Consider the following 14,696-nt stretch of genomic DNA (forward strand, 5'->3'; position numbering starts at 1 on the left):
GCCATGTCCGCGACTCTCGTCTTGTCGTCTTTCCTTCTGATCAGTGTCTTTCTCTCCCGCTCTCTCTCTTGCGGTTGAGTCCTGCCAGTTGGATCGCCACCATCAACACAGTGAAGGCAAGGCAACCCCATGGACAAACACACACAGACCCAAAGCCCGAGCGGAGAGGTAAAGTGCACTGTCACCAGCGGAGGAGAAGTGAGTGAATGAGAGAGAGAGAGAGAGAGAGAGAGAGAGAGAGAGAGAGAGGAAAAATGGAGAGTGGGAACCGTTATGACGTTGCAGTTGCGTCACCACAATCATTCTATGCTCCTAGTCGGCGATAGAGGGCTGTGCAGATGTGTCATAACACATAATGTAGATGTGCCTCCCCTTACACACATACACATTCTAATTCACTCGCCCGTCTAAACGTAGTCCCTCGCTCCTTTCAGCGTGACACAGCAGTTCCTGTGCCCTGTAGTTACCTCACCCTTCCTGTTGCAAGTTACGGCGCATCTATGCTGAGAGGAGCGAAAGCGGATCACTAACAAAATATGCAGCAATGCGGAGCTGACATAACACTGATTACATGGCAAAATTACTACACGCATTCTTTTGTTAAGCTACAAGGTGTCTTTGGACTTTATTTATTGGGTGAACGATTTGTGCCAATAATTGTTAATGCTGACAAACAATGTACCTTTAAAACAGCAAACGCTTTGAGACATAAATCAGGTGAACTGACAATTTTTAAGCATGCAAACAAACTCACAAACACATTTAAAGGGATAGTTCACCCAAAAAGGAAAATTCTGTCATCATTTATTCACCCTCATTGCACCCCATTGACTTTCATTGTATGAACATAAAACAAAGACAATTTGAAAATGTACAGGTTTGGAACAACATGAGGTGAGTAAATAACAACAGGTCTGTATTAATGGTCCGTTTAACAAACTTTCTTCTCACCTCAATGAGAGACGTGACACTAGCTGGTTACTAATATTGAAAGACAAAAATGATACGTACCTGGCCCATATAATCAGCTCTACTAAACCATACAGGAAAATCTTGATTCTTCACAATTATACACATGGGACCTTTCCTTCTGCATTACAGTAAATGCCTGAGATGTCTTGTGTCTTTTTAAATATGAGAAATCTTAACCAAGCAAGCCACAAACATGCACAGTGTCACAAGACACTGATCATTGATCCAAACACAAGAGACACGGGGGATGTGAAACTAAACAGGTCTCAGAAAGACCACGGTAATACACGGAAAGATTTGGCATTTTAATTAGATCCAAAAGGTCACAACTAAATGCTCTTTCTCACAAATTATTACTCATCAGACAAGTGTCACCTGAATCTTGAACCACCATTAGAATACTAGACATGCAAGGTCATGCTTAAGATATGAGAGTCGTTGACCTACTACCACAAGACAGGAAGTGAAATCCACTGCTTCATGGCAACTCGCTATAGCATTTATCCTGCAACAACTATGGACAGACATCGTGTTTGAGGGCACAACATTGATAGAGTATGCCTGGGATTAGTGATATATTATAGTGACAGATTTGCCAGGCTGATTTTGAGAATACTGACCAGTAACAGTTACACATTTACATTAATTTTTCAGTCTAAAGCAATAATTCATCTTTTTAAGATGCTTTAATCCAACTGAAATCATTCCAGGATGATTTTTGCAAACTAACAGACCTAACTTTGTCCAGCATGTATACACATTAATCAGACTACATTTAGCATAGGTGACACACCACCTCTATTTAACACTTCAAATAATAAAATTAGATATTGTATACTTAAAAGATTGTAGCTTGACAATATGAAAACCCTGTTTTTTTAGATATCACTATCAGCAACAGCTGCTGAAAAAAACAGAATTGGTCAAAACTCAGGTGCAGGTCCCTTCCACTTCAGCAGATCTGGGTTTCAACCACCAAGTCTTAGGCACTGTTTCCACCTGGTATTAAGATGCGTTTTGGTCGATCAGACCACAAGTGAACAAGAGAGACACATAACCGTTTACACCTGGAGTTTTAATCCATCTCTTTTTTTTTTTACTTCGACCACTTCTGTCCTGATTTCTTTGAGGGTATGGTCTATGAGTGGGTAAATGTATGGGTTTTTTCAGATCTTTCGATCTAATGGATGAAATAAGCTCACGCAATTTACATATGAACACAAAAGGAGATGACAGAAAAACACAAGGAGAGCAGCAGCTTTGCCAAACGCTGTGCTTCCCATAAGGTTTATGCATTATAGGTGGATAGTAGCCATTTTTTGTGGCTGTTCGAACACATTCAACCACATGAGTGTTTCCACTACGAAAGCAATCCGGTCAAATGCGTTTTCGGCTGCCTCTGGAAGTGGTTGAAAGTGGACAAGCTCAAAATGTTTTAGACCATGTTTACACCTGTATTTAGTGTCGTCCACTTGTAATACAATTGACCAAAATGCATCTTAATACCAGGTGGAAACAGGGCCTTAGGAAAACAGCACAAATAATGAAACAATGACTTTACCTGCATTATCAAAGCAATACTCATGTTTGATTAAAGAATGCTCATTCTCAGATTTGCATGTTCTCAGAAAAATGATGACTGACACAGTAGTTGTTACGGCATTTGATGATGTCTTTTTGTCTTTTAGTTCATCAGTCTAGAGTGACTCATCTGTTGCTCATCTCAGCTCACAATCACCCACATTCAAAGAAAAGGAAAAAAAAAAAAAAAAATCAAACCCCCACCTACACAAACCACCTACAGAAAAAGCAGAAAGAAACACACACACCCATAAACACACAAGGATTCAAGCATTTCTGTGAAATAACCCATGGAGCATGTGAGGTTGAATATATTATTACAGTGTACAGTCTTTTAGGGTGGAATGTATAGATTCAAAATACTGCATTTTAAGTAATCCATATACATCTACAGTCAACAAACAGCTAAATTAACTGGAATAAAATAAAGAAAGATACTGTTTTGGTCTTGTTTGTTCTGCTTAAGCATAGTAGTAGCCTAGTGTCCCCAAAGAAAATTCCAACCTTTCAGAATTAAGAATTGAACAAAAAGCTAACAAAGACAACTTTACTTTAAAAAACAGCTGTCTTTTTGTCTATTACAAGTTCATCCACACTCCCTTTCCATTTCTCTCTCACACACCCTCCCTCCCTTTCATTATCTATATTTGTTTACTAAACCTCTCCCACCAGTCCAGAGCCGAACACTTTCACATGGACAGATAAAACGTGCCTCCGCTATACTAGGGGCCCAACAAAAGGCTAAACCACGGAAGAGTTTCAAACATGCTTTCTAAGAAATGTATACGGCTGCATGTGAGGGCACACGCGCACACTCAAACGAACGCGGAGCACTCGCATGCGTACGCGTCGATGCAAATAAGCTTAGGGTCACTGAGTGCATTAGGTCTGGGGCAGATCATGAATAGCACAGATAGTCATTGAGACCGTCAAGACATCCACTTCTGTTTCTCTTGACTTACCTTTCCATTTTTTCCCATCTTCTTTGTAATTCCCATGTCTTTAGTTTTGTAATTGCCCTTTCTTAAGATCTATCTATTGTTCTCTGGCCCCCAATACTTTACTACCTCCCTCCCTCCCAACCTCTTTCTTTTTGCGTGCACCTTATTTTTGGCGTCCCCTGACCTGATGCCTCTTTTTTAGAGCAAAGCGGGTAGGTCTGTGAGGTGTAGGATGTCGAATGTAAATGTCTGTGTGTGTGTGTGTCATAATTCGTCCTGCCTGACACATGCCACATGCAAGTCAACACGCACAACTCAGCTGAGAGCCCCCTCCTCATTTCACCCCACAAATACTCACAAAGGGAAAGAGGGAGACAGACCGAGAGAAAGAGAGAGAAAGTGAGGGGGAAGCAAAGCAAAAAAGACATAAGGAAAGAGGGGGAAGGGAAGGGAGGAGCGACCCTCATCACTCAGTAAGATGGTGGGAAAGGAGGAGGTATGAGACGGAGGAATAACAGAGCCTAAAGAGTGGTCTTTGTGCAAGAAGTTTTGGAGGAGAAGGAAAAAACTGAGGTGAAATTTGATGAGGGGGATACAAGAGAGAGGAAAGCAGAAAATAGCAGACTGGTAAAGAGATGAAAGCTTGAAAAAGAAGAAGGACAGAGAGAATTGAAAGACAATCATGTTGAAGGAGATAGATGAATGACATCATGCATATCTCTTTCAAAATGGGAAGAAACCTGATACATAAACCACTCTAGGTTGGCTATATACTCTAATATGAAATAATCTGTCAAATAATAATAATTAAAAAAATTTAAAAAACCCTCAACTCAATCTATGTTGGGCAAAAATCTGCCACTAATAACCCCAAAACCTTATTTTGTTCAACTTCTATGGCAAAAGAAGCAATGAGAGAGAGAATACTATCTCTCCAGTTCTGCACAGTGGCTGGTTGCCAACCTTGTTTCTCTCAGGAGTAAGGCTAAGATTAGCTCCCCATATGTTCAAGTCAGGCGTAGCTGCTCTTAAAGGGCCAGGGTCTCTTTGAAAATGGTACAAAGTACACTGCAGCACTGCATGCGCTGTTTTGTCTCAGCCTCTCTTTCACATACAGCTGAACACAAAGCACAAATGCTTTCCAGCTAACAGCCAATCTGCCTTTCATGCATGTACAAATATTCATCAAAGAATCCTGGGGAAAAAGCATCACGGTTTACACAAAAATATTAAGCAACACAACTGTTTTCAATATTGATAATAATAATAAGAAGAAATGTTTCTTGAGCACCAAATCAGCTTATTAGAATGATATCTGAAAGATCATATGATACTAAGACTGGAGTAATGGCTGCTTAAAATTCAGCTTTGCCATCACAGGAATATATCCATCCAAGGTAGAAATGACAAATCACCAGGGGTCAGGGGTAAGATGAAAAGAGAGAAAACACACTGATACTGAGCTAGTTCTCAGCTGACGTGCCACAGTACTTCCTGTCCATTCATTTTTCATTAACTGCAGTAGTGCAGTCATCCATTCCACAGGAGAGGCAAAGCCACAAGCCAAAGTGAAGGGCAAACATGTTAATGCATGTGTGGTTGACTTTACCAAACATAAAATTAAGAACAACTAGGTACAAAGGTCCTCAATAGAGACAGTATTTTGGTTTTAAAAAAAAAGAAGAATTAGGCCACCAAGCAATGGTCTAATATCATGCACTCCTTACTAGCATAACAAACAACATGCTAAGAGAAGTATGTAATTTCTTTGTAAGTCCTCCAACTATCTGTCACTGGTCTCTCCCCTAAATTCAAGCCATTGGTTGTGATGCACAAACAAACAGAGCAATGTCTCTGCATATTAAACTGAGAGAGTATTTTAACATAAAAATTTGTTTTAGTCAAAATTTTAAAATAACTTTAAAACATTTAACTATACAAGTTATATTGGTCAAGGTATTATCTTAAATGCATCTGCACACAGCTGCAAGTTTTTAGTGCATTCATGATGGTTCAGCACAGAACAGTTTTATTTACAAAAACAGACAAGGATCTGCAAGCATTTATCTTAGTTGTATCAGTTTCCAGCCTCCTGACATTTATCAAGCTGACGCTCTTAAAGGGTTAGTTCACCCAAAAATGAAATTGATGTCATTAATTACTTACATGTCGTTCTAAACCTATAAGACCTTTGTTCATCTTCGGAAAACATTTTTGATGAAATCTGAGAGTTTTTTTTTTTTTATCTCTAATAGAATGCAACGAAATTACCACATTCATTGTCCAGAGAAGTAGTAAAGACATTGTTAAAATAGTCAACGTGACTGCAGTGGTTCAACCTTAATGTTATGAAGCAGCGAGAATACTTTTTGTGCGCAAAAACAAAACAAAAATAACAACTTTTGTTTTGTCTGTTCCTTGTCATTCCCCTACGCTGTTTACGTTCGGCGCTTCTGTGCTCTACATCAGAACGGCAACTCAGTATTGGCCGACGCTGTTAACATGAGCAGCATGATGCATGCGTGTCATGCTGACGCAGGTGACGGCCAATACAGAGTTGGCGTTCTGACGTAGAACACGGAAGTGCTGCACTGCGTTCACTGCATCAACTGCGTAGAAGACTGACAGGGAAGAGGAAAAGTTGTTGAATAAAGTAGTTATTTTGTTTGTTTGTTTTTGCACACAAAAAGTATTCTCGTCACTTCTTAACCTTGAGGTTGAACCACTGTAGCCACGTTGACTATTTTAACAATGTCTTTGGTACTTTTCTGGACTTTGAATGTGGTAATTTCATCAAATATACAAACCTGATTCCAAAAAAAGTTGGGACACTGTACAAATTGTGAATAAAAACAGAATGCAATGATGTGGAAGTTTCAGATTTCAATATTTTATTCAGAATACAACATAGTTGACATATCAAATGTTTAAACTGAGAAAATGTATAATTTTAAGGGAAAAATAAGTTGATTTTAAATTTCACGGCATCAACACATCTCAAAAAAGTTGGGACAAGGCCATGTTTTCCACTGTGTGGCATCCCCTCTTCTTTTTATAACAGTCTGCAAACATCTGGGGACTGAGGAGACAAGTTGCTCAAGTTTAGGAATAGGAATGTTGTCCCATTCTTGTCTAATACAGGCTTCTAGTTGCTCAACTGTCTTAGGTCTTCTTTGTCGCATCTTCCTCTTTATGATGTGCCAAATGTTTTCTCTGGGTGAAAGATCTGGACTGCAGGCTGGCCATTTCAGTACCCAGATCCTTCTTCTACGCAGCCATGATGTTGTAATTGATGCAGTATGTTGTCTGGCATTGTCATGTTGGAAAATGCAAGGTCTTCCCTGAAAGAGACAACGTCTGGATGGGAGCATTTGTTGTTCTAGAACTTGGATATACCTTTCAGCATTGATGGTGCCTTTCCAGATGTGTAAGCTGCCCATGCCACACGCACTCATGCAACCCCATACCATCAGAGATGCAGGCTTCTGAACTCTTTAGTCCGAATGACATGGCATCCAAGTTTTCCAAAAAGAACTTCAAATTTTGATTCGTCTGACCACAGAACAGTTTTCCACTTTGCCACAGTCCATTTTAAATGAGCCTTGGCCCAGAGAAAACGCCTGCGCTTCTGGATGATGTTTAGATATGGCTTCTTTTTTGACCTATAAAGTTTTAGCCGGCAACGGCGAATGGCACGGTGGATTGTGTTCACCAACAATGTTTTCTTGAAGTATTCCTGAGCCCATGTTGTGATTTCCATTACAGTAGCATTCCTGTATGTGATGCAGTGCCATCTAAGGGCCCGGAAATCATGGGCATCCAGTATGGTTTTCCTGCCTTGACCATTAGGCACAGAGATGGTTCCTGATTCTCTGAATATTTGGATGATATTATGCACTGTAGATGATGATAACTTCAAACTCTTTGCAATTTTTCTCTGAAAAACTCCTTTCTGATATTGCTCCACTATTTTTCGCTGCAGCATTGGGGGAATTGGTGATCCTCTGCCCATCTTGACTTCTTAGAGACATTGCCACTCTGAGAGGCTCTTTTTATACCCAATCATGTTGCCAATTGACCTAATAAGTTGCAAATTGGTCCTGTTCCTTATGTTCTTTATATGTTCATTTAACTTTTCCGGCCTCTTATTGCTACCTGTCCCAACTTTTTTGGAATGTGTAGCTCCCATGAAATCCAAAATGAGCCAATATTTGGCATGACATTTCAAAATGTCTCACTTTCAACATTTGATATGTTATCTATATTCTATTGTGAATAAAATATAAGTTTATGAGATTTGTAAATTATTGCATTCCTTTTTTTTAATTCACAATTTGTACAGTGTCCCAACTTTTTTGGAATCAGGTTTGTATCTTAAATTGTGTTCTGATGATGAATGAAGGTCTTGCGGGTTTGGAACAACATGAGGATGAGCAATTAATGACACAAATTTCATTTTTGGATGAACTAACCCTTTAAGGATCATCTGAGTATGTTTAGCCTGCTTTGTGAAGAATCCTGTATATGTTTAATGTAAACACCTTTCTCACACATTTGCACTTTCTGTTTTATGCATACACACAAACATACACACACACACACACACACACACACACTTTTAACAAAAAAAAAAAAAAATAGTTTAGCATGTTTATTTAGCATTTTGATTTACAAGGACGTTGGCATGTTCTCATAATATAGGGGTGTGGCCTGGAACCTAAATACACACCACAATATAAGGACTTTGGTTCCTCATTATGTAGGTCAAACCTGTACACACACACACACACACACACACACACACACACACACACACACACACACACACACACACACACACACACACACACACACACACACACACACACACACACAAACACACACACACACACACACACACACACACACTCAAACAGCCCTGCTTGACATTTAAAAATGCAAAACAGGATGCATGGTCTGCTGAAGTGTCATTTTTTGGAAGGTAAATACCAGATTAATATGTAGAGCTAATTACCTAGTTCAGTCTTGAAACTCTAGAGCGGGGGTCAGGAACCTTTTTTGACCAAAGAGACATTTGTTCAATAATACTGTCTAATACTATAAAAAACATGCTTTTTTCAATATTATTTTAATAATAGTAACTTTATAAGGTCCATATACAACTAAAATATACAAATATGCAACAAACAATAAATAACAACTATGAGGTTGATTTACCACCTGAGGAGCATACATTCTCTTCAAAGTTCTCACTGTGTGTGTGTTTAAGTAAGTGAAGAACAATGCACACGCACGATGCTTACGTTGACAATGTTCATGTAAATACTCAGTGTATTTGACCATTTAGGCAACTGAAGACCAAAGCTACTATGCTTGTCCGTGTTCCACTCGGAGCGTGCGCACAGAAACATCCTGTCAGAAGCGGATTCAGTTCTCTTTCACGGCTTTGAGTTTCCTTTTTTATTTCAAGCATGTCCCGCTCTTTACTTTTTCATTCATTCATGTTTCTTTATTAATAACACCAACAGTCCTGCCCACTGAAAGTTGCACGGATTATCATACAGATATAAATACGACACATTTTAGGACATAAAGGTCTATGCGGCAAAAGAGAAAGTAACCGGTGCATTGTTTCGAAATGTCTCTTGGCACATCAGAGCACCAGTTTCAATAAAAGGATATGTTTCAGTCCAGTCACTATTTTACATACTTTTAAATTTTCGCTGCTGTTCAAAAAAATCTTTCATTTCGCCCGTTACCACAAACAAGCTCCATAGCCACTTCATTTCTGTCAAAGAGCCAGGAGTGGGTGCAGGTGGATTTTACATGCTATCTGCAAGCAATTACATTTTTACCACATGGCACAAGCTGGTTGGCCTCTGCTGATCCTGCATCCAATGAGATTGCTTGCTCAACATTTAAATAGTCATTTAAATATCAGAGTTCATCTGAAATCCTCCACCTCCCCCAGCTCCACCTGCCTAGATCTGCTATGGGATTTATGTTTGTCTATTTATGCAGCAGTAGCATATCTTACATGCTCACAGCAGTGTGTCTATGTATTTGTTAGCAGTAGTCCATACTTGCTCTGCAGCAGCAGCTGCAATCAGCAGCAGCATAGCAGTTTTGAAGTACACTGTACTGGTATCAAAACATTGCTCTGTTTGTTTGCGCATCCCAACCTGGCACACCAACTATATGACCAATGACAAATGGGGAATGTTTGGGAAACTTGTTTAAAAAGAGTTTTTGTTGCATAGGTTATATTTCATGACATTATATTGTTTGTTAATCTGTTCTTCTAAATAAACTAATTAGCCAATGTAACTTTTATTATTTTATGTTGAAGTCAAACTGAATTTACTGTTTACTGAGAAAAATCGCTCCCCAAATTGAATATCATTACATTTTTAGCCCAAAACACATGTGAATGACACAATTCCAAGAACATGTGGTGCTTACTATGGATTAGTTGACAAAATAAGTGCACTTTACAATATGGTTCATTAATGAAACATTAACTAATGTATTAACTAACAAGAACTAACCATGAGCAATACATTTGTTACTGTATTTACTAATCTTTGTTAACATTAGTTAATGAAAATACAATTGTACATTGTTTGTTAGTTCACAGTGCATTAACTAATGTTAACAAGATTTTAATAATGTATTAGTAAATGTTGAAATTAAAATTAACAAATGCTGTATTAGTGCAGTTCATTATTAGTTCATGTTAACTAATGTAGCTAACTAATGAACATTATTGTAAAGTGTTTTAATGAAATAGTTTTAATTTTGTTATATGATTTAACACAAGCATATTATTTTTTTAACAAAGTTACAGAATTCAAAAAGTATTGCATAGCAGGAATGACCCATCAAAAACATCAAAACAATGAAAAAGTTAAGAAATTAACTGTTTCTGGAAATTGTTTAATGCAACAAAAGGTTTTTGCAGAGGTAAGAATAGATATACAACAAAATAATTAAAAGTAAAGATGAACAAATGGATGGTAAGAATCAATTTAGTAAAATGAATCATGCTTTCTTTTTATTCCAAACTCAGTAAGCCCTAGTATGTGCTACTAAAATGGTGGTAGCCTATATTTTTTTCTAGAAAATCCTTTTTAGGTCACTGGCTGGACTTTGGAATGTTTGGTTGGGTGAATAGACAGGAAAAAAACAGACCTAATGATGTTACGCAAACTAAGCTTAGACTATAGCTTGTGTATGTGAAACTGGTTATATGGTGAGAGATTAGGGCATCAGCTAATTAAAATTGTTTACAGCCATTAGTTTTAACATCCTGTTTTTACAAAAGTGAACTTCAGTCTCCGTTAACTCATAGTGGCATCTGTAGAATGCGACAAGTCCATACCAGAGCGAATTACATTGTGACTAATTTGCGATGAAATGAAAACAAGCGGCTTCCTGACTTTCGCATTACCTTTAAACGCTCACACTCATAAACCATTTCCCCTCACAAGCACACATTCACACATACATACACACAAATAACACATCACGTGAGCAGCCTCATGGGCGGGTCTGAACTATAATTACAGCCGTGATGTCATCTGCCACTCACTGTTGCCGCAAAATCTAGGTCACTGTTAACCCTTTCCCGTCACGCCAGGGGATTCCACACACCTCGAAATTAACCATTACTACAGACTTTCCATGAGCTCTTTAATGTGGTACTACCTCCCATGCAACTTTCAGAGTCTTTAAAACTAATAAACTGGAGTGATGATATACATTTACCCCACAGATCAAACGCTTACAGTAGAGTGGCGTCAGCTTTTATAGTCAATTTCAGAGCGCTTTCATGTTATGGTTATCCCCACAACTACAGTACATTACGTAAATCGGAAGCCAAACCAAGGGAAAGAAGCACTACACTGAAATGACACCTCTTCAAGGAGCCTCAAATTATCTTCAGGTTTGCTTTGAAGTACCATTCAACAATTTCTGGGTATACTTGAGTGATTATATAACAATACAACTTAACGTCACTGCATGCTAAGTGTCACATCGTAGCAAAATGACTAACAAAGTCTGACAATGCCAATCCACAGTTATCCAAATTCAAAGTATTTTGAGAGCAAATAAGCATGTGATGCAAGCCATCTTCTCACAGCAAACTGGCAATTTGTGGCCGAGCGACAACAATGCATGACAGATGAGAGGCATGTTGTCCAACAGGTAAGCTGCAAAATTTTGAGACTACTTTTAGGCAAGCAAGATTTAGCCGTACTGAACGTGTCTGTGTTAGGTTATGTAATCCTTTGCAAGTGTCTGAAGGTGTACAGGATTTAGTGGCGATGCATTTGATCATACGAACCAAAATAGCCAGTTAAAATGAACTGGCAAGGAATGTAAGTTCTAGATTCAAGAACAGTGAGTCCTGGCCGGAGCTAAAGCCAAACCCGCCGTGGTGTAGTCACAGCGCAAAGAGAAGCGCTGATACCGCTGCTGCTGCCGAGACTGTCTGTTCGATTTTACAGAAGTTGCACCAATCACGATTGCTCCTACGTATAATTCAGCATATTTGTTGAGAGTAATTCGGCACTAAAGCTCTCAAGGCTCGTCGAGTCTCTCTACCTCTGACGTGACATGTTACTCTAGTCCATAAACACTCCGCCACGTGCTCGCTCACACGGACACACACAAACACCAGCACCGTCACCGCGCATGCGTGCGCGTATGTGACCCACTAACTTTTACTCCCTTTACCTCAGATGACTGGAAACTTTGGCAGTCCCGCCCGCCACTCTTTTCTCTGTTCCCGGGCTTGACACAGAGAGCAGAGAAAAAGGAAGACAGACAGACTGACAGACTGAGTGAGAAAGAGAAAGTGAGTGAGAGAGAAAGAGAGAGAGAGGCCACTGCCTCCTCCTCCTCTCTTTGCCAGGCGAAGCTCACGCCTACATCTGTTCCAATGAGCGCAAAGCCCGGGTCTCTTTAAACTGGGGCCTAGTCCACGCGATTGTCCGCTCGCCCCATTCTGACTGGAGAAGACACATTACAGCACATCGCTGCGAAACGGACCCTGGCATAGTACTATGATCTGAAACGGAGGCCACAAACACTGAGTTGCACCTGCAGCATGCAGGTGGATGCCTGAACACAGCTGTCACTTCAACCCCAAGCAGTCACACTGCATCTGGGCACGCATTGGGCCTGTTGAGTCATGCAAAAAGCACATATCATCAACTGCAGCTCAAAACATTGCACTGTTTCTCAATTATACCCATGCACTAAGGAAAAACTCAGGGAGCTAGAGGACTATCAAATATAGTTGACATTTGCTGTAACAAGATACATACAGACAGACAGCTGGCCAAAGGTTATTTAGCTCACCTCTTTAGCCAGGTTTGGGATTGTGGACCGGGTTTTTACGTCTTCAAAATATTCCACCTTCCAGGACAATCATGGAAAAAGAAAGAAAAATGAATAGATTGAGAACAATCACTTACCACCAATGACAATAAAAACACAATATCATAATTATCCAAATCTTCATAACCCATGATAATTAGCAAGAAAAAACAAACCATTTTTATCCTGTCATAAGTCATGAGTCAGAGAGAGTAATTATGACTGGGCTCATTTACATGCATAAAACAGAACATGTTAAATAAATGACCAAATTCTGTCCTTTATATTTATACAACCATGCCAATTATGATATAAAACATACCTGTATGACATAAAAAGGCATTTAACTGTGAGCTAGTTGTTTCTGACCCCAGCTTTTCTATAAACCAGAACTTAGTACTGTTCAGACACCCCCCCCTCCCCCCAAACACCCCATCTGCCATTACTGTCCATCATTTTTTCCCTGTGCTAATAAATATTTACCTACTCAGCCTCGCTGCCTTCGTGTGTTGCTCTTCGGTGGCGAGAGGTATCCCCCATCAGAAGACCCAAAGCATTCTCTCGGCGTCCCCCCACCTCTCTCTCGCTCTCTATCTGTCTGTCTTTCTTTATCTTTCTTTTCTTCTCCCTCTCTCTTCTGGTCTCTGTCCATTCAGGAAGCCATCTTGTGTTCTTAATCCTGTTTTACATTAGCTCTCGTACGCTCTTTCGTTCTCGCCCTCCCTGCCTCTCTCTCTCTCTCACTTCCTCCAATTCATGGCTCGACCGCATATACACAGGAGCATTTTTTTTTTAAAAGGCAGTGTGATCGCTATCACTGCTGCACTATAGCCTCCTCCCTCTCTTTCTTTTTCCTCTACCCCCCTTCCCCCCTCTCCAAACGAAAAAGCTAACAGAATACGTGATGTGAATACTCCCCCCGCCTCCTTTCCGACCTACACACACTCAACAAATGCACGCACGGCGACGTCACGCCACCGATAGCTCACAAAGAGCGGCTTTCGGCCAATCGGCGGCGAGCATGGGCACTGCTGCTAGGGTGAAACAGACAAGAGGAGAGAGAGAGAATGAGCGAGAGACATCAAGAGAGAGCGCACGAGGGCGGGATGAGCTGGATAAAGAAAGAGGGCGCGTGCTGTGAACAATGCGTGTGCATGTGCGTCTGTGCGTTTCAGACTGGGGGGAAGGGTTTCTCTCTCGTGCACTGTGGCTGTCAATTATCTAACCCGGCTTGCCTTCCTTAAACAATGGCTCTGGAATGTGGTATCACTGAAGACCATCTGTGTCTCGGCTGTCTGCAACAACTGGACTGGACTGCACACGTGCATGTGCATGTGCATGCCGTGTCTTTGGTATCACGGGCGAACGATGTCACTGACAGAAACATACATATCCAATCCTCTTGATCCAGCTGGTGACACACGATCAGCTGCCAACAATTGTTTGAAAATACAAAGGAAACATACAAATTCTTGCTGTCTTCCATTCCGCCAAGCAAAAATGTAACCTATTATGAATACCATATGAGAACGTAACACCATTTTACATTCGTCTGATCTTACATTGCATCGCAAATGCTAGTCAAATCGCAGCTGTTTTAAGCGCTCAGGATTGACCGACTGTGCGAAGCATGTGTGCATGCTTAAAATAGCACTATAAATGCTTCCATTTCAATCTTTCAAAGTCTATAAACCATACACAGTAGACTACAACCTCTGCTGGCCAGACCTACAAAAGCCTGCTAGATGGAAATACGCGAGTAGTTAGGTTATTTCGAGTGCAACAAAGCTGACGATAAAAAGCTTAGTAGCGTACTTG

General features: G+C 40.1%; 1 protein-coding gene across 2 annotated transcripts in view; it reads right to left on the minus strand.

Moving 5' to 3' along the window:
- The window catches only part of tet3 (tet methylcytosine dioxygenase 3), a 50,288-nt gene that overhangs the window by 20,580 nt on the left and 15,012 nt on the right, over positions 1-14,696 (minus strand). The window contains exon 1 of one of the 2 annotated variants that reach the window (XM_067406621.1): positions 12,861-12,917. The exons of the other annotated variant lie outside the window; for it this stretch is intronic. The gene's annotated coding sequence lies outside the window, so the exon portion shown is untranslated. Of the gene's footprint in view, positions 1-12,860; positions 12,918-14,696 lie in introns of those variants that run through there. 2 annotated transcript variants of the gene reach the window in all.

This window comes from Chanodichthys erythropterus, chromosome 13 (genome assembly GCF_024489055.1).
Source record: "Chanodichthys erythropterus isolate Z2021 chromosome 13, ASM2448905v1, whole genome shotgun sequence".
NCBI classification, from domain to species: Eukaryota; Metazoa; Chordata; class Actinopteri; order Cypriniformes; family Xenocyprididae; genus Chanodichthys; species Chanodichthys erythropterus.